General features: G+C 40.5%; 1 protein-coding gene across 3 annotated transcripts in view; it reads left to right on the top strand.

Annotated features, from left to right (window-relative positions):
- The window catches only part of LOC108160677 (voltage-dependent calcium channel subunit alpha-2/delta-3), a 136,106-nt gene that overhangs the window by 75,362 nt on the left and 36,051 nt on the right, over positions 1-24,693 (top strand). The window lies entirely within an intron of this gene.

Below are 24,693 nucleotides of genomic sequence, written 5' to 3'. Positions count from 1 at the left end.
TAATCGAGCGCATCTCTATTTGATCATCGGACTTCCTCAGGCTCTACTCAGGACAAACACGAAAGGTTTAATGTTCCATTATTATCTACTAATTATTATTTAATAATTCAAAATTTAAGGGTTTGGACTTCATGGTTTTCCAGATAAGTATAAACTTAGCATAAAGTAATTAAATAAAGAAGGAGGAAATAGTATCCAGTTATACCTAGTTATATGTATATATGTATATAGGACTTATGTGTAGAGAATATGGCGTAAAAGAAATTGAATTGGAAAGAAGAGAAAAATATGATAATTATATAACTAGAAGGCAAACGTGAAAGAAAAATTAGTAGCCGATCCGCTTTAAATTATGGCACGGATATGGTTGTTTCATATACCGGAATAGAAGTTTTATAAGACAGATATATATTTCGAAAATACTCGAGAATTCCGTTTAAGGAAGGTTCGTAACTCACTCATACTTTATACGATTTATCCGGCGTGTCCGTTGAGCTCAAGGGGCGACGTAGGAACATATTCTGAGGAAGGGAGAACAATTATGAATATACAGGTCTTCACTTCTAATTCGGATGAAACACCGATTTTCTTTCCATTCCATACCCGTACGACGACGATTTGCCACTCAACGGCTGATCTTAAAAAAATGTGGTTTTCATTTGCGCTAATTTCTAATTATGGGTAATTATATACATTATTGGTTTTTTTTTTTTTTTTTTTTTAAATCTAGACAATAAAAAAATAGTTAGTGCGTAGCCTAATCTTTAATAAATGGAAAATCTCATGACGAGACTCAAAACTAATACTTTGGTACATTTTCACACGACGACTATTAAACGGCAGTGTGGATCGCCGCAGAATAATGTTTTATTTTCACAGTTTGAGAGCCACTCCACACATTGCGAAGAACTACATGCAAAAGCCTTAGCCGCGCGCTTAATTCATAAGCGAGAAGGGTGACGAGGGCGGCATATTAGTTTCTCCGAACTCGCAAGAAAACCATTCTTCCCGTCTTACTCAAAAATGTACTTCAGCTCAAGTATGCATCCACATAACTTCGGGTTTCACTCTAGTATATCTTTGAACGGCTCTTTCTGGTTTATTTGGTTGTAGTTATCGTTGGTTTATGTAGATGCTGGTTCCTGGGAAATCCGAGGTCTTTCCCAGATCTACTAAGAAATCGATGGACTTTGACGACCTCGTTCTTGGAGGTGTCGAACGTAGTAAGATTTCCAGCCCTATGATACGAGACTGTTAAAGCTGTGTCACTATTGTAAGGTCCAAATACCTTTTATTTTTCTTAATCCAAAAGGAATAATGTAGTCCACCAGAACTTCAATTTACTTGGCACGTGTTTGATTGCACAACGTTTTCAAATTCACTTGTATATATATATTTGTATAAAAAGACACATCCGAATTCGCACAGCTTCACTATAGCAATGATCTAGCCAGAAGTTCTATTACTTGCATTAGCCCTTACGATCGGAACTTTACCTTCCACAACCAACGGGGTAATCGTACGATTTTAGACAAAGCTTACACCTTGCTTCCCTAGATAACGGAGTAATCGTACGATGCTAAGCAAAGCTTACACATAGCTTCCACGACTAACGGAGTAATCGTATGATTTCTAGTAAAGCTTTAAAACATAACTCCCACAAATCCACGCTGCTTCTCTAAATTAGACATTAAGCTCTTCAATGGAAGCTTTAACTACTGCTCTCTTGTAATTGATCTCTTATCTTGTTTTTGTAAAGAGCAGAGTTAATGTTAAACGCGAGGGCCGCACTTCCCAAGCTGTTCTCTGGAGTTTTAGAGTCACAACTGGCCACTACACCATAGTTGAGGAAGCGCTAGTTTTAACTGGCGAAGCCTAAACGGAAAAAGGACAGTTGCCTAGTGTTTCACTTGTATGTCTTTGAGGTGAAATATTCCTAAGTTTTTACCCTGTTCGTTCTTCAGTTGATAATAGGATGAGCCAACTCGTCTAGATACCACGGCTGAAATAAAAACCGGCGCTAACTTTGCATTGAACTTTTTAATAGCATTGCTTTGGCAGAAATTGCGGGCAAGTACTGGCTCTCCAACCTTAAACTCTACTTTCCGACAGCGTAGATTATATCGCCTAGCATTTTGTTCATGTGACTCTTTCACCTTTTTCTTTGCCGATTCGCGAATAATTTGTAGTGCTTCCGGATAACTAATGCGGCTATCCTCCGATAGGAGTCTTAAGCGGCGAAGCAACTCATAGTCTTTGCCATTCAGAATCATATTTTGTCCAAAGGTTAGGAAATAGGGCGAGTACCCGGTGCTTTGGTGAATGTTGGATCTGAGAGCAGCACTGATTTCCGGTAATTTGGTATCCCAAGTGGAATGATCCCGGCTTATGTAAGCTCTTATAGCTGCTAACACCGATCTATTGAGTCTCTCACTGGCATTCGCCTGTGGTGAATATATCGCCGTACGAATATGTTGTATCCCAAAGCGGGTTAGAAAAGCCTGAAAGGCTCCAGAAACGAATTGAGATCCGTTATCTGTTAATATCACCTCGGGGACTCCAAATGTACAGAACAAATAATTTTCGAGGTAATCGCACACCCGATTGGAAGTAAACACCCTAAGGGGGCATAGGAAATGAAATTTTGTGAAGTGATCTACGATAATAAGTAAACCAATATGCCCTTTCTTGGATCGGGGATATTGACCCAGCAAATCCATATAAAGCTTTTGAAACGGACGATCAGACACCATTGGTTTTCCCATGGGTGGTTTCAACACGGTGTTCGGGTGTTTGGTGTGACGACACACTTCACAATGAGTTGCATACTCACGTATTTGCTTGTTCATTTTTGGCCAAAACAAATATCTTTTAATCTTTTCGATGGTTTTCCCTACTCCACTGTGAGCGGCATTGGGCGGATCATGAGCCCGCGAGATTACACCCTGGGTGAGTTCCCTAGGAATCCACAATTTCCAAGATAGATTATCTACACCATTATTTCCCTGATCAGGTTCGGTTCTTTTGTAGACAAAATCATTGAGAATCTTCAAGTCTGGTAATTTGTCTTGCTTAGCGCGAATGTTATCAATTAAGGTCATATATTCTGGTGATTTAACTTCTGCGGCAGACAGATCAACTATCGGACCCTGCTCTTCCATTTCAGAAACAGTAATTTCCTCTTTACGCGATAGTGCATCCGCTACCACGTTTAGTGAGCCCTTCCGGTGCGTTATCTCAAAAGAGAATCCCTGTAGTTTTATGGCCCATCGAGCTAATCTACCAGACAACTCCTTCTGACGCATAAGCCATTGTAATGAGGCATGATCGGTTATCACCTCGAATGCCTGACCTTCTACATAAGCACGAAACTTTTTAATTCCCTTTATCACCGCTAAACATTCTAATTCCGTGACTGAGTAGTTTTTCTGAGCTTTAGATAGCTTCTCGGACATGAATGCTACGGGTAATTCTTCTCCTTCTTCGTTTTTCTGAGCTAACACACAACCAATTCCTACAGTACTAGCATCACATAACAGCAAAAAGGGTTTTGAGAAATCAGGAGTAGACAAAATGGGAGCTGACGTCAAGCACTGTTTAAGTTTTTCAAATGCCTGATTGGCCAAAGGGTTCCACGCATACGCTTTCGGTTTCTTTAATAGTTCTGTGAGGGCGCAACTTACCGTTGCATAATTGTCGACGAAACGACGGTACCACCCAGCAAGACCAAGGAATCGTCGCAATTGTTTCACCGTCTTGGGAACGGGGAATTCTTTAATAGCTTCAATTTTACTCGGATCCGTCTTTACCTGTCCGTATCCAATGATGAACCCCAGATACTTAATCTCACGCATGCAAAAGTGCGACTTGGCAATGTTTATCGTAAGATTAGCCTTTCGTAAGTGTACTGCAACTTCTCTCAGTAACATTAAATGGGATTCGAAATCGTCTGATAAAATTAGTAAGTCATCGAGGTAAACAAACACTCTCGTACGCAAGTTAGCAGGTATTACCTTATCCATTAAACGACAGAGGGTTTGTGAGGCATTGGTTAGACCAAAAGGCATAACTTTGTATTGATACAGCGGTCGGTTAGGTATGGTAAACGCGGTGTATTGGCGTGAAGACTCCTCTAGGGGAATTTGCCAATAAGCATGCTTCATATCGAGTCCCGTTATGTATTTGGCAGGTGGCAATCGACTGAGTATCCCATCTATATGGGGAAGGGGGTATGCATCTTTTCGGGTATATTTGTTGATCTCTCGAGAATCAAGGCATAACCTATTCTTGTTCCCTTTCTTTACTAGGACGCAATTGCTACTCCATGGACTATTTGAAGGTTCTATCACCCCCAGCTTAATCATCTTCTCTACTTCTTCGAACATCACTTTCTCTTTCGCGGGGGAAATGGGCCAATGTCGTTGTTTGACGGGTACTTCGGCATTGATTACCATAGAATGTTGTATTAGGTGTGTACGACCTAGTCCGTCGCATTCATATGACGGGAAGGTTCTTATTACCGCCTCTAATTGGTTTCTTTGTTCTTCATTTAGGGAATGCATTTTAGGCGTTTCCTTCATAATCGTGTCGTCTCTATTCTCCAAACAGCTCACAGTTCCTTCTCGGGTCAATAATTGGGATAGAAGACCGAAATCTTTCCAAAAGTCAACTCCTAAATAAACATCTTGCTTTAAATCTGGTATGATAAAGAACTCTACTTCCTTAACTATTTTACGGAATTCAATCGGGACCACCAATTTGGACACTACGGTACAAGCTTCGTTGCTGGCAGTGCGTATGGTTCCCAAACACTTCTGAGACTGTGGGTGATGTGCTAAAAAGGTTGCTGCTCTCCCACCCAAACAACTAATGGTTGCTCCTGAATCCAGCAAAGCCTTATAAGTTTGCCCTTCGATCATTACCTCCGTGTACAATCGGTTATCTGAACTCAGAATAACTGCTGAGACTAAACGTTTTCGAACAGATTGGACCTTTTTCCAGAACGCTCGTCTCCGGACCGTTGATCGTTTGGGCTTAACTATCAATTTAAACCACGTATTCACATTTTCTGAATCTAACTCTTTGCTCTCCATCGTTTGAGTCGCTACATCTATACCTGTACAAATTTGGTGTAGTATCATATCCGGTTTTACGTCAACTACCCCTTCGGAAAGCCCTCTTAAGGTAGTTGGTTTACTTTCGTTTAGTTGCTGCTCTTGGTCGGATGTACTGACTGGGCTCCGGTCGGTACATCCCGTTTCAAGTTTTTCGCTGGGTTACATTTGACGCATCGAGGATTATAAATATCCTTAGCACCACAACCATAGCAGAAAATTCGCCTTTCTCCTAAACAATCATCAAAACGATGCCCTTCCTGGTCGCAGTTCCAGCATACTAGTTTCTTACGATAAATCTGCGAAACGTCTTCTTCCTCCATATCTTCATTGTCCGTAAGTATTTCTGCTACATTCGGTTTGCTGAATTTACCTCGTGGAAAAGGGTTATGGTTGTCTTTACAGAAGTTTTCATGCTTGCGAACTTCTTCTCTCAGGCCAGTTCGATCGCTGATTTTGAGATGCAAGAGTTCATATCTGAGGGCCGTTTTTGCGTTACGTTTTAAAATGTCTACTAACTTATTTTCGCTAACCTCGTGTGAGAGCCTGGACACTAATTCTTCGACGGCCGTCTGGTAATCGTCAAACGATTCACCCTCTCTCTGACGGCGTTTTCTAATCAACTCCCACAAGTCGAAATCATCTTTAGCATCATCGAATCGTTGTCTAAATGAGGCAGAAAAAGTTTGCCAAGAAAACTGTGGGTTCTTTCTATGGAAGTTCCAAAACCAATCGCTGGCTTTAGACGAGAAAAGCAGATGCATATTGTCACAGAGTAATTCGTAATCGTTATTTAAAGTGGAGGATGTAAGTGAACGAACCCTGTACAGGAATTCGTCGACGTGCATAGCGTATTTGGATCCGTCAAACTTTAGTCGCCAACTGGCTAAGATATTAGCGGCCTTCCCAGGAGCTATTGCCCTGTTAGAGACATTTGGATGTGGTAATCCCCTTTCCCTTTCATTTTCTGAAGACAACGAGTTTCCTGTTATATTAGGCTCGTGATTTTGCCTTGTCGCTTGCACAGGCGTGCTATCTGAAGCTATAGTCATCCTACCTAATTGTCCGCGTAGATTTTCTTCGATCAAATTCTTAACGAATGAACTTAGCTCCACCATCATATCTTTCTGCTCCCCTTTTATCAGGGCTTGTATAACCTCAAGGGTTCTTTCCGACATATCTCCTTCGCCCGACCTATGGCTGATGCTGCCCAAAGAATTATCCCGAAATTGTTGAGACTGCAACCTAGTATGCATCCCTCTGCGCGATGTAGTTCCTCGTCCCTGTTTAGGCCTAGCCCCTCTTGACTTTTGAAGTCCTCTCTCTGAAGCGTTTGACTCCGGGTTGGATCCCCCTTCTAACGGCACTATACCCGAACCCATGTCGGGTGGTAATTCGGCTGCTAGAGTATTTTCATCAAACGAAAGTTCCTCCGGATTCAACTCCGCCCTACATACGGGGCAATTTCTGTTATTTTTCACGAATTCTTTCATGCAAGTATCATGATACCTGTGCCCACAAGATGCAGTACATATTAGTTGACTTCTTCTTATGGCTTCTTGACATATACCACAGATCTGGGCGTCCACGTCACCCGACGCCTTGCTCCCTGGGGTACGTTGTACTGGTGACATGTTAAGATAACCCAGTAATACGAGCTCTGATCACTAAATGTGGAAATCCCTAATTATAGGACCAAAGCTTCAATAAATTCTACAAAATTTTCCTAAATACCCAATATTTGTCCTTTTCGAGCTTGACTCCGTCCGATATACGCTTTCTCTTGTCGCCGGAATATAACCTCAATGAAATCTAATTTGGTCTATGGTATGTTTATGTGGTCAGTAACCTTGGCAATGGCTAATTTCCAAATCTATATCTAGAAAATTAGACTTCCGAAAGCCATCGATACTCTTCCCTCATAAACTCTTTTGGGGTTATCCTATTATAATTTGGCCGACCTATCCGCCTTTGTGAATAGCTGTCGTATATTCGCAAATTAATTCTGGTAACAAAAAAAAATCAGTTTCCATCCCTTGCTACCTGGCGGATTCTATTTGGTTAGGTATTCCGAAACTCAGAATCTTAAACCCAAAATTCCATCAATATCCTCCGTTACAGTAGTTGGACGGGAAGTATTAATTTTAATGTGGAATTTAAAATTGCAACGAGCAAAGTTTTTGGGGGTTTTAACCAGTAGTAACTCGTACTCGGGCCCCACGTTGGGCGCCAATCTATGTTATGTGCCAGAAATTCATATTCGTAGAGGTGTTAGATTGTATGTACGGATGGAGGTTGTACATACTTTTTTTGACGGTCAGACACCAATAGTATAGCAGGATTTCGGAACGTGTACCTCTAGCTATGCTCTAACTAGCTCGCCGGAATGTCGTGGGATCTTTCCTACTCTCCTATCTGCTATACGAACACATTCGCAAAGATGTTTTAGGTACACTTGATTTAATGTTCAAAAGGAACTCTACAAAAGAAATCAAAAAGAAAAGAATGTGAATTTTAACTAACTGTTTAACCGACTACCGACAAATAGTCAGGCTATATTCCGTCGCTCTTGGGGAACTCAGATGACTTTGACCCCTTCTCTACCCTCCCTACCTTTGTATGCCGTTTAATCGACAGCATAACCCTAATCGAGCGCATCTCTATTTGATCATCGGACTTCCTCAGGCTCTACTCAGGACAAACACGAAAGGTTTAATGTTCCATTATTATCTACTAATTATTATTTAATAATTCAAAATTTAAGGGTTTGGACTTCATGGTTTTCCAGATAAGTATAAACTTAGCATAAAGTAATTAAATAAAGAAGGAGGAAATAGTATCCAGTTATACCTAGTTATATGTATATATGTATACTAGGACTTTGTGTAGAGAATATGGCGTAAAAGAAATTGAATTGGAAAGAAGAGAAAAATATGATAATTATATAACTAGAAGGCAAACGTGAAAGAAAAATTAGTAGCCGATCCGCTTTAAATTATGGCACGGATATGGTTGTTTCATATACCGGAATAGAAGTTTTATAAGACAGATATATATTTCGAAAATACTCGAGAATTCCGTTTAAGGAAGTTTCGTAACTCACTCATACTTTATACGAATTATCCGGCGTGTCCGTTGAGCTCAAGGGGCGACGTAGGAACATATTCTGAGGAAGGGAGAACAATTATGAATATACAGGTCTTCACTTCTAATTCGGATGAAACACCGATTTTCTTTCCATTCCATACCCGTACGACGACGATTTGCCACTCAACGGCTGATCTTAAAAAAATGTGGTTTTCATTTGCGCTAATTTCTAATTATGGGTAATTATATACATTATTGGTTTTTTTTTTTTTTTTTTAAATCTAGACAATACAAAAATAGTTAGTGCGTAGCCTAATCTTTAATAAATGGAAAATCTCATGACGAGACTCAAAACTAATACTTTGGTACATTTTCACACGACGACTATTAAACGGCAGTGTGGATCGCCGCAGAATAATGTTTTATTTTCACAGTTTGAGAGCCACTCCACACATTGCGAAGAACTACATGCAAAAGCCTTAGCCGCGCGCTTAATTCATAAGCGAGAAGGGTGACGAGGGCGGCATATTAGTTTCTCCGAACTCGCAAGAAAACCATTCTTCCCGTCTTACTCAAAAATGTACTTCAGCTCAAGTATGCATCCACATAACTTCGGGTTTCACTCTAGTATATCTTTGAACGGCTCTTTCTGGTTTATTTGGTTGTAGTTATCGTTGGTTTATGTAGATGCTGGTTCCTGGGAAATCCGAGGTCTTTCCCAGATCTACTAAGAAATCGATGGACTTTGACGACCTCGTTCTTGGAGGTGTCGAACGTAGTAAGATTTCCAGCCCTATGATACGAGACTGTTAAAGCTGTGTCACTATTGTAAGGACCAAATACCTTTTATTTTTCTTAATCCAAAAGGAATAATGTAGTCCACCAGAACTTCAATTTAGATGAAACGTGTTTGATTGCACAACGTTTTCAAATTCACTTGTATATATATATTTGTATAAAAAGACACATCCGAATTCGCACAGCTTCACTATAGCAATGATCTAGCCAGAAGTTCTATTACTTGCATTAGCCCTTACGATCGGAACTTTACCTTCCACAACCAACGGGGTAATCGTACGATTTTAGACAAAGCTTACACCTTGCTTCCCTAGATAACGGAGTAATCGTACGATGCTAAGCAAAGCTTACACATAGCTTCCACGACTAACGGAGTAATCGTATGATTTCTAGTAAAGCTTTAAAACATAACTCCCACAAATCCACGCTGCTTCTCTAAATTAGACATTAAGCTCTTCAATGGAAGCTTTAACTACTGCTCTCTTGTAATTGATCTCTTATCTTGTTTTTGTAAAGAGCAGAGTTAATGTTAAACGCGAGGGCCGCACTTCCCAAGCTGTTCTCTGGAGTTTTAGAGTCACAACTGGCCACTACACCCTCAACAATTTTGACGTCTCGGCGTTCCACTATCATTCGCTTTTCTTGGTCATATAAACGATATGCTTTTGCTGCAAAAGAGTAGCCAACAAAAATGTATTCCTTTCCTTTTGCAACGAATTTGCCTTTTTTGGTTTTTTCCAGTGCAAATGCGCGTGATCCAAATATTTTCAATGGTTTACCGACGGCTTGCGCTTGTTCCAAGCCTCGAAGGGGGTGCATCCATTTAACGCTCTGGTCGGACATCTATTTCTCAAATATACTGCAGTTTGAACGGCTTCAGCCCACAAAATTCTTTTAAATTTGCATGAATTAACATACTCCTAGCCATTTCAACGATTGTACGATTTGCGCGCTCAGCAACGCTTAGGTGTGTAAGGCACCGTTAGTTCTCTTTTTATTCCGCACGCATTTAAAAATTTGTAAATTCATTGTTTATGTACTCAGTACCGTTATCGCTTCGCAAGGCTTTGATTGTTTTTTCGGTTTGGCACTCAACATAACTTTTATACATTTTAAATTTCTCAAAAACTTCATTTTTGGCGCGCATAAAATATACGTGAATTTTTCGCGAGTAATCGTCTATAAATGTAACAAAATAACGGTTTCCAGCCAGAGATTTAACATTCATAGGTCCGCATACGTCGGTATGGATCAATTCGAGAACACTTTTCGTAACACGTTCTGCCTTTGTTGGGAACGGCAATGCACATATTTTAGCCTTATTGCATGTGTCGCAATTTGTGTTTACGGATACGTTTTTAATTTTCATCCCGATTACACGTTCTTTCTCACAAAGATTCTTTAAATTTTGAAAATTTAAATGCCCGTAGTGGCTATGCCATTTTTTTGCAAGAGATATATCGGATATCAAATCCACTGCATCAGTGGTTTTTTCCACTCCATACACGTATAAATTGTTTTCTTGTACCGCTCGCAACATTATATGTCCATGTTTATTTCGCACTAAAGCTTCTGAATTTCCGAATGTAGTGACATTCCCGAACTCGGCTGCTTTGCTCACCGACAAAAAATTCATTTTTAAATCCGGCACATACATTTTTACAGTTCCAATACCTAGGGACTCAATATACTTTTCTGCAGCCAACATAATGGTTGTGTTTTTCTTATTAAAGGTTTCAAACAAATTTTTATTACAACACATATGCGATGTTGCCCCCCACTGTCGATACACCAAGAATTTTTTCGCTGCTTAACAACGCAGCTGTGCATTAAACAGTTTGATTTTTCATCCCTTACGCACTCTTTCGTATTATCTTTGTTGCTTTTGCACTCGGATGCGCGGTGCCCGCTTTGTTTACATTTGTAGCATTTTCCTCGAAACTCGCGATGCTCGTTGGATTTCTGGCCGTCTCGTTTGCTGTCTTTTCGACTGGCGCCGTAATTCTTCGAACACGCACCGTTTCTTTGAGTCTGTGTGTGTGCGTACACTGCCTGTACAGCAAGCTCACGATCGTCTCTTTCGTCTTTACGTGCTCCTTCTTCAAGTATTTTTACTTTTACCGTTTCGAACGACGGCAGACTGTCGCGTGTTTCTATCGCCACGACGAAATTTTCCCAACCGCTGGGCAAGCTCGACAACAACATTATTACTTTTAGCTCGTCTTGAATGTCGATATTTAGCTCGGCTAACTTTTCAGTAATTTCCACGAAAGAATTTACATATTGTACCACGTTATCACCGTTTTGCATATTTTGCCGCAAAAGTTTTTGGTATAACTGTACCTTTCGCACTGGTCCCACTGACACATGTACATCGCGTAATTTTTGCCACGCCTGCTTCGACGTTGTGCACGACTTTATGTGCATCAACTGCGTTGCTTTTACATTTAATATAATACATGCCAACGCCTTTTGATCAGCCTTGTCCCACTGTGCCAAGTGTTCCTGTATTCCTGCTGCTTCCTCCTGTGGCCTTTCGGTTTTACCACTTACATATGTCCACAAATCCGTTGTGATCAATACACTACGCATGGACATACATATGTAGACCACACATCGTAATTGTCTTCCCCCAATTTTTCAATTTTCAGAGACACACTCATTTTGTTTTAATTGTTACACGCCACTTTCTAACTTGTGCACGATTTATTTGCAATTGCATCAAACAAAATATTAACTTCCAGTTCTACCACGGTTTTTTAATTGTCTTTAATACACGCCCGATCTTTCGGTGATCTGGGCCCATAACCTATTGTGAATTGCGCCTTTTGTCATGTATTAAATAGAGAACGACGCGTCTGTGCTCATAAGTGGTTTATTCAGAACTGAAGAGATGACATGTGTACATATGTACTTACATACGAATAGGAGAGACGAGAGATAACAGAGGCTCTCGCTGTTCATGTACATTATGTTAATTAGCGTTGCCAGACAGATCATATTATGGTTACACTTCAAATTTCAATATTTCCGGATTCCGGATGGATTATTTTTGTGCTCTATATTGTTATACAATATCATATGGCATTTGATTGGTCGTTGAATGTATCGTCAGGTTATATTTCAGTGCAGCGCTTATTATTATTTCTGAATAATCTGTTAGATTTAGTTCATCCTTTATGCACCGCGCTATTTCTGTTAGTGTGGAATGTACCCTTTCTACCTGACCATTTGAGGTGCTGTGTCTGGGATCAGCATAATAAATAGTTAAGTTACTTCTTTGTATGAATGATCTAAATTGTGCTGAAGTAAAGCTTGGTTCGTTGTCAGTCATTAAAGATGTTGCTAACGGAAAGTGTTGCAAAATTTCCATTACCTTATTTTCAATGTTTAATTTACTTTGAATTTCCTTGACCACCAAGTATTTGGAATAAGAATCTATACAAGTTATGAATGTTAGGTTTTGGGCATAGTATATGTCAAAATGTAATTGATCTCCTTCTTTTGCTGGAATGGGAGCTTCCCCAATTGGAATTTTTACAGGATGTCTGTGATATTTGTTTTTGATACAGATCTCACAATTTTTTATATATTCTTTTAATTTTTTGTGCAGGTTTGTCCAATAATACAACTTAGTTATTTGTTTGTAATTTTCGTCTAGTCCTCTATGGGCTCTGCAATGTGTTTCTTCTATAATTATAGCTTTATCTTCTGAATTTACTACATCTTGGAGGAACATTCTCGTGAAGAGAAATTTATTTATGAAGTTTTCCTTTAGCTTATTTTGGATAAGGTATAAATCTTCTAAAGTGCAGTGTATTTTTGTGGTTAAGTGAGGCTGAATAAATTCCTTTAAAATGATTAGCAGATTGTCAACCGTATCAAATTCAATAATATGTCGGGTATTTTCATAAACTTTTACTAACTCATGAACTGTGAACCTCCCTTGCGCTAATAGTAGCTGCTGTTTAAATTGGTTTAGAGGCTTGCTAGTCTCTTGAATGACGTTTTCAAAACTACTCTCTGCTGAATGCTGAGTATTTATGTCTGATTCTGATTCTGTCTGGTCGACATCACAATCTGTCATATGATTTATTTTAATCCGAGATAAAGCGTCCGATACTACGTTAGTTGAGCCTGGCTTATAAATGATTTTTGGTGTGAAACTTTCTATGAAGTAATACCAACGTTTCATTTCAACATTTGTATTTTTTTGCGACATTGCAAAGGACAAAGGTTGGTGATCTGTATGTATTTCAATTCCACTCACTCCGTATAAATAATTTCGCAAATTTTTTAATGCCAATACAATAGCTAATAATTCCTTTTTATTAGTAGCATATAATTGCTCGGTTTTACTTAAAGTTTTAGAAATAAATGTTATGGGATTCCCATCTTGCGACAAAACTGCACCTATTGCAATGTCCGATGCATCTGTGGTTAATGTGAATTTTTTATTGTAATCTGGTTGTACTAATTCAATATGTGCTATTAAACTGTCCTTTAAATTATTAAATGCTCCAATTGCTGGTTCATCCAGCTGTATTAATGTTTTCTTGGATGCCCTTCGTGAAACTTTCCCATTTACTCCACTCAGATATTTTGTTAATGGTTTGGCAATTGTGGCATAATTTCGGACAAATTTTCTGTAATACCCTGTTAGTCCTAAGAAGCTACGTAGCTCTCTGATATTTTTAGGAATTGGATAGTTTTGTATTGTGGAGATCTTGTCTGGATCTGTTTTAATGATATTTTGGGAAACAATGTATCCCAGAAATTTGGTTTCCAATTGAAAGAATTTAGACTTTTCTAGGGAAATTTTCATGTTAGCGTTTTGCAATTTCTCTATTATATGAATTAGATCTTTATAATGTTGTTCTATAGTTTTTGAAAATATTATTATATCGTCCATATAGACGTGACAAGTTTTCCCAACTTGTTCTCTAAGTATATCGTCCATTGCCCTTTGTAAAATCCTGGGAGCGTTTGTCAATCCCATAGGCATTCTTAGAAATTCATATTTGCCGAAATTTCATATCTGATTCCCTCATTAAAATCTGATAGAAACCTGACTAAATCAATGGCCGAGAAATACTTTGCCTTACCTAAATTGGCGAGGATTACTGAAGGATCTTGCATAGGGTATCTATCCGGTATGGTGTTTTCATTAAGTTTCTTAAAGTCTATTACTAATCTATGCTTAGGAGTTCTGTCCTCATTTAATCCCTTCTTTGGTACTACTATTACCGGTGAATTATATGGGCTTTTACTAGGTCTGATTATGCCTTCATCTAACATTTTACTTATTTCGTTATTAACGAAATCGTTAACCGAATAAGCGTATGGATACTGTTTGCCATATACCGGTCTATCATGTTCAGTGTTAATCTCTCCTTTTATATCCGTTCTGAACGGTAACTGTAAATCTATATTGGCATGGTCTTCTTCGATGATAGATACCATTTTCTCTCTGAGATTTTCTAAATTATCCTCTTTGTAGGTTATTGTGTTATACAATTTCATTTTTTTCAATTCAGAATTTGCATAATTTTGAATGTCGGATATTACTACGACGGCGCGTTCAGGATTTTTGCATCCCAAACTTTTAAATTGTTCATTGTCGGATAATTCAACGACGGCGTGTTCAGGATTCTTTAATCCCAAACTATTCAAACTTTTAGTGTCGGATAATTCAACGACGGCGGGTTCAGGATATTTGAATCCCAAACTATTGACGGATAATTCTTCGTCGGCGTGCTCAGGATTTTTTGATCCCAAGCTATATAAACTTCATTCTACATTTACTGAATCACTTTTCATTTCTTTTCCTTCTTCAAAATATTTTTTTATTATATATTCCTTCAATGGAAGGATGGTTTTTCCTTCTATAAAGGTTATTTTGTTTAAAGAAAGGACCTCGTCATATATTAGTTTCTCCTCATTGTCTTTATAACTTAAAGTCCCCTTTCCTGTATCAATAACAGCTCCGATTTTCTTTAATAAGTTAAATCCTATTAGTAAATCTGCCTCCATTCCATCTATTTCATAAAACACTTGTTTTGTGTTGAAAATAGTTATATTATGGAAATATTTAATTATTGAAAACCCATTCACTGTAGCAACTTTCTTATAAATTAATAATTCTTTTTTATTTTCGTAAATTCCCTTTTTTATATAACAGGAAGTTGCTCCCGTATCTATCAAAACTTTTAATTCTCTGTTTATTTTTATACCGGATACTCAAAATGAGTATTGGGGTATATTAGATTTGTGGTAAAAGTGGATGTGTGTAACGTCCAGAAGGAATCGTTTCCGACCCCATAAAGTATATATATTCTTGATCAGCATCAATAGCCGAGTCGATTGAGCCCTGTCTGTCTGTCCGTCTGTCCGTCCGTCCGTCCGTCCGTCCGTCCGTCCGTCCGTCCGTCCGTCCCCTTCAGCGCCTAGTGCTCAAAGACTATAAGAGCTAGAGCAACGATGTTTTGGATCCAGACTTCTGTGATATGTCACTGCTACAAAAATATTTCAAAACTTCGCCCCGCCCACTTCCGCCCCCACAAAGGACGAAAATCTGTGGCATCTACATTTTTAAAGATACGATAAAACCAAAAACGCAGAATCGTAGAGGATGACTATATGTTCTAGAGTGTAAAATCTCAACCAGATCGTATAATTATTATGGCCAGAATCAAGAAAACAATTTCATTCTTTCTCGCTCTGTCTCTCTCTAACACACAGGTTTCATAGTCGGTTTTGCCAATTGCAAAATATGAGTTCAAGGATCTCAGAACCTATAAGAGCCAGAGCAACCAAATTTGGTATCCACACTCCTGTGATATCGTACCTTGACCGTTTCGTGTCCAAATTTCGCCACACCCCCTTCCGCCCCCGCAAAGGACGAAAATCTGGGGAATCCACAAATCTCAGAGACTATTAAGGCTAGAGTAACCAAATTTGGTATCCGCACTTCTGTTAGATCTTACTATAAAACTTATATCTCAGAATTTCGCCTCCCCCCCCCCCCCCCCCCTCTTCCGCCACCACAAAAGACGAAAATCTGTTGCATCCACAATATTGCACATTCGAGAAAACTAAAAACGCAGAATCATAGATAACGACCATATCTATCAGATTGCTGAATCTGGATCAGATCGGATCATTTTTGTAGCCAAAAGCAAGAAATCAATTTTCAGTGGCTACGCAGCGCCCGACGTCACGCTCAGACTGATTTTCTGTCTCTCTCGCACGCACTCTTTGTCGTGTCGTTTAATATTATCGGCGTCTGCCGGAGGAGAGTTATACTGACTTAGTATCGGGTATAACCGTAGAGTTGCGGTGTCCGCAGCAACTCACAACGTTCCCCCTCGTTTTATCTACTCTTTTTAAGTAGGGCAGACCTACTTCGGGGGCTGATCTAAATAATGGTCCTCCTCAATGTTATTTATCCGCAATGCTTTATTAGCCGGTTGTTCCGACATTTCGTTTGGCTTTCGTTTCTGCGCCTGATTTTCGTTAGACTGATTATTCGGTACTACGTTTGCCCTAAAATGCTGAGCTTGGTTATAATTGTTATTATTTCTCCTATAATAACCGTTAGTATTCTCCCGATAATTTCTATTATTATTATTTCCCCTGAATTGATTGCTGTTCTGTCGGATCTTGATTTGTATCAATTCGTCTACATCCATTGGTTCTGGGGCCTGATTTTGTTGTCTATTACCCAAGAAATAGGGTTGTCCCCATGACATGTTATTCCTCTGAAGAACCCTTTTTTTGGTCGAATGGTGAACTATTAGTCCTTGGTTGTCGTTGGTTGAATCTTAATGTATTGTAGTTATTATTCCCTGAATTTCTAAGGCCACTGAATTGGTAGGCAAATTGGGCCCGAATGTTATTTGATTGCAATTCCTGTACCTTTGCCAAGGCATTCGGTAAATCTGGGGGATTCAATGAAAATAGGATTTCTGCAATGCCGCCGTTTAGGCCAGTGACAAAAATGCGTAAGGCATTGTCTCTAATTTTCTTATTTGATTCTTTCGTGATTTCACTGTCCTTTCCGTGAGTCATTATTGTCTTATTTATTAACAAGGTCATTTTCTTGTTAACCTCGTTATAGAAATCTATTATTGAAAGGTTCCCTTGTCGGAGAACGCTTAACTCCTGTTCTATTATGTAAATTGGTCTCTTGTCACTGTAAACAAAGTCAAGTCGTGAAAGTATGGCATCAAAATTTAAAACTGTCCCGTGGTTGGTCAGTGCGTCATGTGCTGGTCCTGTTATTTTGTTTCTCAAAATTGTTAAGGCAATATAATATTGCTTACTTCCTTTCTTATATAACTTCACTGCAGTTTCTGCAGCTTCCCTCCATCCTACGTATTGGTTTAATCCACCATTGAAAATTGGTAGGGATTCTATTACCTTTAATGTGGTGTCATCTTTTATTGTCTCGTCTATTGTTTCTGCCTGATAATCTGATACCTGATCGGATTTAGTTTCTATTTGTTGTTTTAAATTTACAATTTGCTCCTGTACTTGTGAAATTTGAAGTGCTATCAATTGTTTGACCAGATCTGCAGTGAGATCGGTCCTTGTTTGTGAGTTAATCTTTTTTAGTTTTTCAAAATCTAAAGTTAGTTGATCCACCTTAAATTTTTCTTATATGTTTGTTTTTATAATCTAATATAACCTAATTGAACTTATATATTTATTAATACAGTTTTTGCTCACGAACTATCCGGTAGGGGTCGTCCTTCTTAGTTTGGCTGACAGATCTTCGAACGGGTCTTCCTTCTTGATTTGGCTGACAGGTCTTCGAACGGGTCTTCCTTCTTAAATTTCTTTGTTTAACTGGGTCTTCTGGGGGTCTTCCTTCTTTGGTTTAGCTGATAGCTTCACTTTCTTTGTGTTTTGGTTTGGTTGGTTTTGTTTAAAAACTTTGGTTTTTTTTTGGTTTTTTTGTATTTTTGAATTGTCTTGATTAGCTTTTGTATTTATTTGTATTTTGTATTGTATTTGTATTGTATATTGTATTTATTTTTGCACACCCTAAGCTCCGGTTTGTTTCCTTTTTATCTCACTTTTTCTTATCTAATATCTCACAGTCACTCCGCGTTTTTATATTGAAGGATTTATTCCATTAATTAATTGTCCTTCGGGTTTCGGCACGACACAACACTTTTATTATTCGGTGCTTTTTATACAACGTCGCCCCACGTTGGGCGCCAATTAAATAACTGCGGTAGCGGATTGCGTTTTTAAAAAGTTTTTATTTAACTTCTAAGCTTACAGATATAGATTTAAGTGGAGGGTCACAAAGGATTCTGTAGTGCGCTTGTTGTAAGAAAAAAAATTGTTTGCATCGACGTCTTAATTTTCCCTAAAAGTATGCTACGCGAATAGGCTAAGTCTTCTGTTGGGTCCAAGAAAGCTAAGCTTTTAACACGCCATCTACTGGGTGCGCTTCGTCACCGTGGGCTGCCCATATTATTTTGTTTGGCTGACGTTTTAATCGGCCTCTTCCTCCCACTGTCATTTTGACAAATCGAAAAGAAAAAGGGAAGAACGAGGGGATGAGGCCTTGATTTCCGGGAGAAGCAGCTCTCTCTCTCCTCGTGGTATCCGAACAGTACGGACGTACTTATCCAGCTCAAAAAAAAAACGAGGGGAACGTTGTGAGTTGCTGCGAACACCGCAACTCTACAGTTATAACCGATACTTAGTCAGTATGGCTCTCCTCCGGCAGACGCCGCTAATATTAAACGACACGACAAAGAGTGCGTGCGAGAGAGACAGAAAATCTGTCTGAGCGTGACGTCGGGCGCTGCGTAGCCAGTGCAAATTGATTTGTTCCTTTTGGGTATAAAAATGATCCGATCTGATCCAGATTCAGCAGTCTGATAGATATGGTCATTATCTATGATTCTGCGTTTTTAGTTTTCTCGAATCTGCAATATTGTGGATGCAACAGATTTTCGTCCTTTGTGGGGGCGGAAGAGGGTGGGCGAAATTCTGAGATATACGTTTTATAGTGAGATCTAACAGAAGTGCGGATACCAAATTTGGTTACTCTAGCCTTAATAGTCTCTGAGATTTGTGGATGCCCCAGATTTTCGTCCTTTGCGGGGGCGGAAGGGGGTGTGGCGAAATTTGGACACGAAACGGTCAAGGTCCGATATCACAGCAGTGTGGATACCAAATTTGGTTGCTCTGGCTCTTATAGGTTCTGAGATCCTTGAACTCATATTTTGCAATTGGCAAAACCGACCATGAAACCTGTGTGTTAGAGAGAGACAGAGCGAGAAAGAATGAAATTGTTTTCTTGATTCTGGCCATAATAATAATACGATCTGGTTGAGATTTTACACTCTAGAACACATAGTCATCCTCTACGATTCTGCGTTTTTGGCTTTATCGTATCTTTAAAAATGTGGATGCCACAGACTTTCGTCCTTTGTGGGGGCGGAAGTGGGCGGGGCGAAGTTTTGAAATATTTTTGTAGCAGTGACATATCACAGAAGTCTGGATACAAAACATCGTTGCTCTAGCTCTTATAGTCTTTGAGCACTAGGCGCTGAAGGGGACGAACAGACAGACAGACGGACGGACGGACAGACGGACAGACAGACATGGCTCAATCGACTTGGCTATTGATGCTGATCAAGAATATATATACTTTATGGGGTCGGAAACGATTTCTTCTGGACGTTACACACATCCACTTTTAGCACAAATCTAATATACCCCAATACTCATTTTGAGTATCGGGTATAAAAATTAATAAAAGTTAAAAATCAAATAAAAGTTCTTGGGAGATCAGCACGATCCGCCGGCCTTTCGAAAGCAAGACCCCATCCACCCAGACGAGAACCCAATCCCCGATCCACTGTGCAGAGGATGGTGCGAATTTTCTGACGATCGCCCCGAAGCGGGCCACCGTAGAGTTGGGAAGCTCCACCCAACGCCCTCCGCCAACGCGGTCCACCGTAGAGTTGGGAAGCTCCACCTAAAGCCCCAACGCCATCCACCACAGCGAGCCCTTCCGCAGTTCCCGAGCTTCAGCGCCCACAGAGAGCGGCCCCTCAGCCGTTTCCGAGCTTTAGCGCCGGCAGCAGCGAGCTCTTCGCCGCCCCAACGCGAGCCGTCGCGACCGAGAGTGGGCCATCCAGCCACCGGGCCAAGTGCCTTAAACAAAAAGTGCCAAGTGATCTCCCTTGCTAATGACAAGGAATAACCAGACTCGTCCAAGGAAAAAGAGACCCTGACCCGAATTTTTTTTGTCACCGTGCTTCGCCCTAACCTAAAAGTCAGATCATGACATGTGAAGGTTAAATGTATTAAATAAACCCCAACGGAACGGGCAGAACTCGTATGAACCTCTTGTGGCCCATTGTGCGTTTATTCCCAAAGAACTTATGTGCGCTTGTTAGGCCGTTGACCCCTTTGTGCCCGTGAAACGAAACCAGCTGCTTGGAGCTTTTTCCGTGCGCCCACACCTTGGTCTACGTATCAAGACCTACCCCAACGAATCTGAATAAACGAATAAATATTGAATAAAGTATAATATATAGAAGTTAAAGATGGAATAATTTGATTTATGAACTATATATGCTCAAAAAAAAAAGGCCCTAAACAAAAAGAAAAAGAAAAGAAGATCAAGATAATCTGGTGTTAGCCGTGGTCATGCGTGTCCATGTGTGTGTGCTCTCTCTCTAAAACTTACAGGTATTCCCCTCGCCGAAAGATCTTTTGGACGTGGCCGGAACATGAAAGTTCGTAAGTGAACGAACTCCCAGTTAACGTTTATAAACTTTTAACATAAAGAGACAAAAAAACCCATACATGAGCCCGGTCGCCCGTATTCTTTGATTTTTCCCTAAATTATGTTGGAGCTTTTGTTGTTGTAAAGAGGCCTTAAGCCCACGAAAAGCTCAAGAGCTTTGGAAGCTTTAAGCTTTAGCGCACATCAGCGGCAGCAGGTGCTTCACACCTATGCGACGGTGATTAGTTACCCTTACTTTTGCATTAATACGAAAATAACGAAAATGAAGAAATCTTAAATTTCAAAAGTTCCTAGTTAAATATTCATGAAATTATTCCCAGTACCCTACCATCCTGCTTTTGAGATCATATATTTTATTCCTATTATTTAAAATTATTATTCCTATAGTTTTAATTCTCTTATTGCCCTAGCTTATACTCAACCCATAACTATATATCATTTTCTTTCTACCCATGTATTTAGCTTTAGGCACTATCGTTAAAAATAAATATTGTTAATGATTTGGAAATGATTTGTTAGAAGATTTTTGTTTAGGAGCCATGCAGGGATCGATGAGGGAGAGTGAGGTATGACCCCCGGCGAGAAAAGGGATCATCCATAAGCCATATTTTCTTCGGAATTAGGATGATCAAGGTTGGGAGGGCCATGGCTGTTGCATCCAACACCAGCACAGCTACCCGTCGGTTCGGATATGCATGGCGGAAGCCCACTTCCCTTTCCCCTTAATTCCTTTGTCCCTTCTAATTCCCCCAGCCTCCTCATCCTCCTTCCCCAACCCCCTAACACTAGTCATACGGTCATACGCAGGGTATTGCACGCGAACAAAAATAATAAGATAAGGCATCGACGCGAGCACGTATAGGAAAGGACCAGTATAGGAACCCCCCCCCATACTACCGATCATACAGCCGGAGCCAGCGCGTGCACCAGTCCTGCCCGATACACCCCCGACCAGCTCGAGTGGCACCGCCACACACAACAATCGTTGTATGTGATATGCTACATTTATCTTATTTTGGCGCCCAACGTGGGGCCGATCCGGCTTGCCCCATTTAAAGAAATAACTTGGTCAAAAGTAACACCTGACTTTTATCCTTGCTAGACCGTTTTTTTTTTTTGCAACTTATCCAGTGGATACTGGAAGTGTTATAACTTATATTGGGTATAACTCCGTGGGTCGAGCTTAGCCTATCAACTAGTCGAAGATTGTTATAGGAGCTAAGCGAGAACACTACTGCAGGAAAGGAGAGCGCATTCCAAATCGTTTAGGATGAAATTCTACGAAGATTGCCCCTAATTAACTGGGTTTTGGCTGTCCCGAGGAACCCCTGAGAAGATTACTGAGGTTGCAAGCCTCGGTAAGCCTAGGTGACATCGGACTCCCATACTACCTGATGATTAGTGGAACTAATCCAGCACCTTTCTCAGCCCCAATACTTCTGATCTGACCTTTTAGATTTCGCTGGATGAGGGATTATTTATCCTGCCACGGACCTAACTTGTGAGGCAGATTTCAGTTATAAGTAGATTACCCCATTCCTGTCCCTTCCCTACCCGAAAACAATGCAATCCGCTTTACTCTATTCCTACCCAAAAAACGATTGCATGGCTCCTAAACTGTTTTGATATCTACATATATCTAAATCTATTGACTGTGACTTTTTTTGTATTATTTTTTTTGCATTTGCTATATATATCTAATATATTCATACTTGGTGGTGCCCAAACCGAAATGGTGGTGTCTCGTAGTACGGATAATTTAGCCCTCTCAGAAGACACGGGGAAGCATTGCCAAATTTGCTCCAAGTAATCGTTTACCAGGTACAACTATTGTCGGCCAGTTGTGGTCACACCTTCCACAGAGTGTGCTTCACCGCTAAAAGTGGTAACAAACGGAAGTGTCCCACTTGTCAGCAAGACCTGAACATCACATCGGCCTCAGCTGAGAATCTTAGTCCCATTGGTCCGTCTACGTCTAGAGCACGAATGCCATCTGTTACTCAGTCCCTTCAGACTAGAAGTCAAAGCAAAAGAGTTGAAGCGTTAAGCCCTCTTGAGATGGCTAACTCAGAGAATGCCAACAGGCCTCCAATCGCCGTCGACCCTCAACAGAATCAGGCCACTATGGCGGAAACTATACAGCAGTCCATAGTGGACGCGATTAGAGTAGCTATGGTAGAGCAAACCCGAATTTTGGCGACCAGCATGGCTGATCAAACTAACCGGCTAGTTCGAGCCATTTCCGATGGACTTCAAAGTACGGCATCTGTACCCTCCCCGAACATAAATGCAGCTCGGATGCAACCGGTAGCAGAACTAGAACAGCAAACGATCGAGCAACTTTTTCGGCTGTCCACTAGTGAACAGGTACCAGTGCCGGGGATTAATCAATCGGGAAATAGTTCGTCACCCTCGAATTTGGGGCAAACCCGTAATGTTGGCTCAGGAGTTTCCACAGGTTCCTCCGCTTCATCCCTCCGGGCAGATCGTGTTAGCCAGATAATGTCTAATTAGAAACTGCGGTTTACGGGAAAGGCTGGTATGACGATTGAGGACTTCATTTACCGTATTAAAGCACTTACAAAGCAAACTTTGGACGGTAACTTTGAAATAACAGCTCGATACGCCAGTAACCTCTTTGATGGAAGCGCCAGCGAGTGGTTTTGGCGGTATCATAAAAGTTTCCCTGAAGTCCGTTGGGCAGATCTATGCCTAGCCTTGCGTGGCCAATTTAAAGACGATAGAACAGATAGGAATATCAGAACAGAGATCGAATTAAGGAAACAGCGACCAAACGAGTCCTTTGATGATTTTTATGGCGTAATTGCCGCATTGGCAACTGTCTGAGCCAATGTCTGAGGCAGCCTTGGTTGAGACACTGCGAACAAACCTTTTGGCTGATATAAAGCATGAAATTTTATATGAGTCGGCTGCGACTGTGAAATCCTTACGTCACCTGGTCCGAACGCGAGAAATATTCATGCAGTCCGTAGCTAAAACCAAGCCTCCCCTGGCGGCCCCCCGAACTTTACCACGCCGCCAAGTCAATGCTATATTAGACGAATCTATTGCCCCAGATAGTGAAGAAGTAGGTGAAGAAGAAGATCTGGAAGTATCAGCCGTAGAGTTCGTCTGTTGGAATTGCGGTGGCAAAGGCCATCGATACCAAGAGTGCATGGCCGAACGTAGGGTATTTTGCTATGGTTGTGGCAGGGCCGATACTTATAAGCCTAGTTGCAGAAAGTGCAACCCCCACACGGCAAAAAACTCGTTGTCGCGTGCACCGCCGAAAAGTGCAACTGGTCAACCAAGCGACCAATACCGAGTGATCAATTCTTCTCCTTCCACTGACCTTATTATACCAGACGTGTCAAACAGCGTATACGCTGACCACCTTGCTAGCCCTCCGAATCGATCCCAGCGCCGAAGAAGCGATTTTAAGAAACATTGCAAACTTGAGAAAAGACTGCTCTTAGCTTCTGTAGTTGGAAAACCAAATGATTTACGACCCCATGCTCAGATTATGCTTTTTGGTAAACCAGTCATAGGACTAATGGATACTGGAGCTTCAGTTAGCTGCATAGGTGGGAAGTTACGGTTCCGACGTTATTCGGAATAAAGGCCAATATAAGCCGCTGTCCCTTAAATGTTAGAACTGCCGACGGAAAGAGCCAAAGTATAGTCGGCAAAATTTCCGCAAAAGTCACGTATAGAGGGGAATCCAAGGAACTTTTTTTTTATTTTGTACCTTCCTTGACGGGTAATCTCTATTTAGGAATCGATTTTTGGACGGCTTTTGAACTTTTACCGTTGCACTTGATGACACAAAATTTACGTATTGAAACCTTAGAAGACCCCACAATGAGGGCGCTTCTGCCTTCACAGCAAGTATTACTACAGGAGGTAATAACT

Source organism: Drosophila miranda, assembly GCF_003369915.1.
Source record: "Drosophila miranda strain MSH22 chromosome Y unlocalized genomic scaffold, D.miranda_PacBio2.1 Contig_Y2_pilon, whole genome shotgun sequence".
Taxonomy (NCBI): domain Eukaryota; kingdom Metazoa; phylum Arthropoda; class Insecta; order Diptera; family Drosophilidae; genus Drosophila; species Drosophila miranda.
This window is presented reverse-complemented; position numbering and strand designations above follow the sequence as displayed.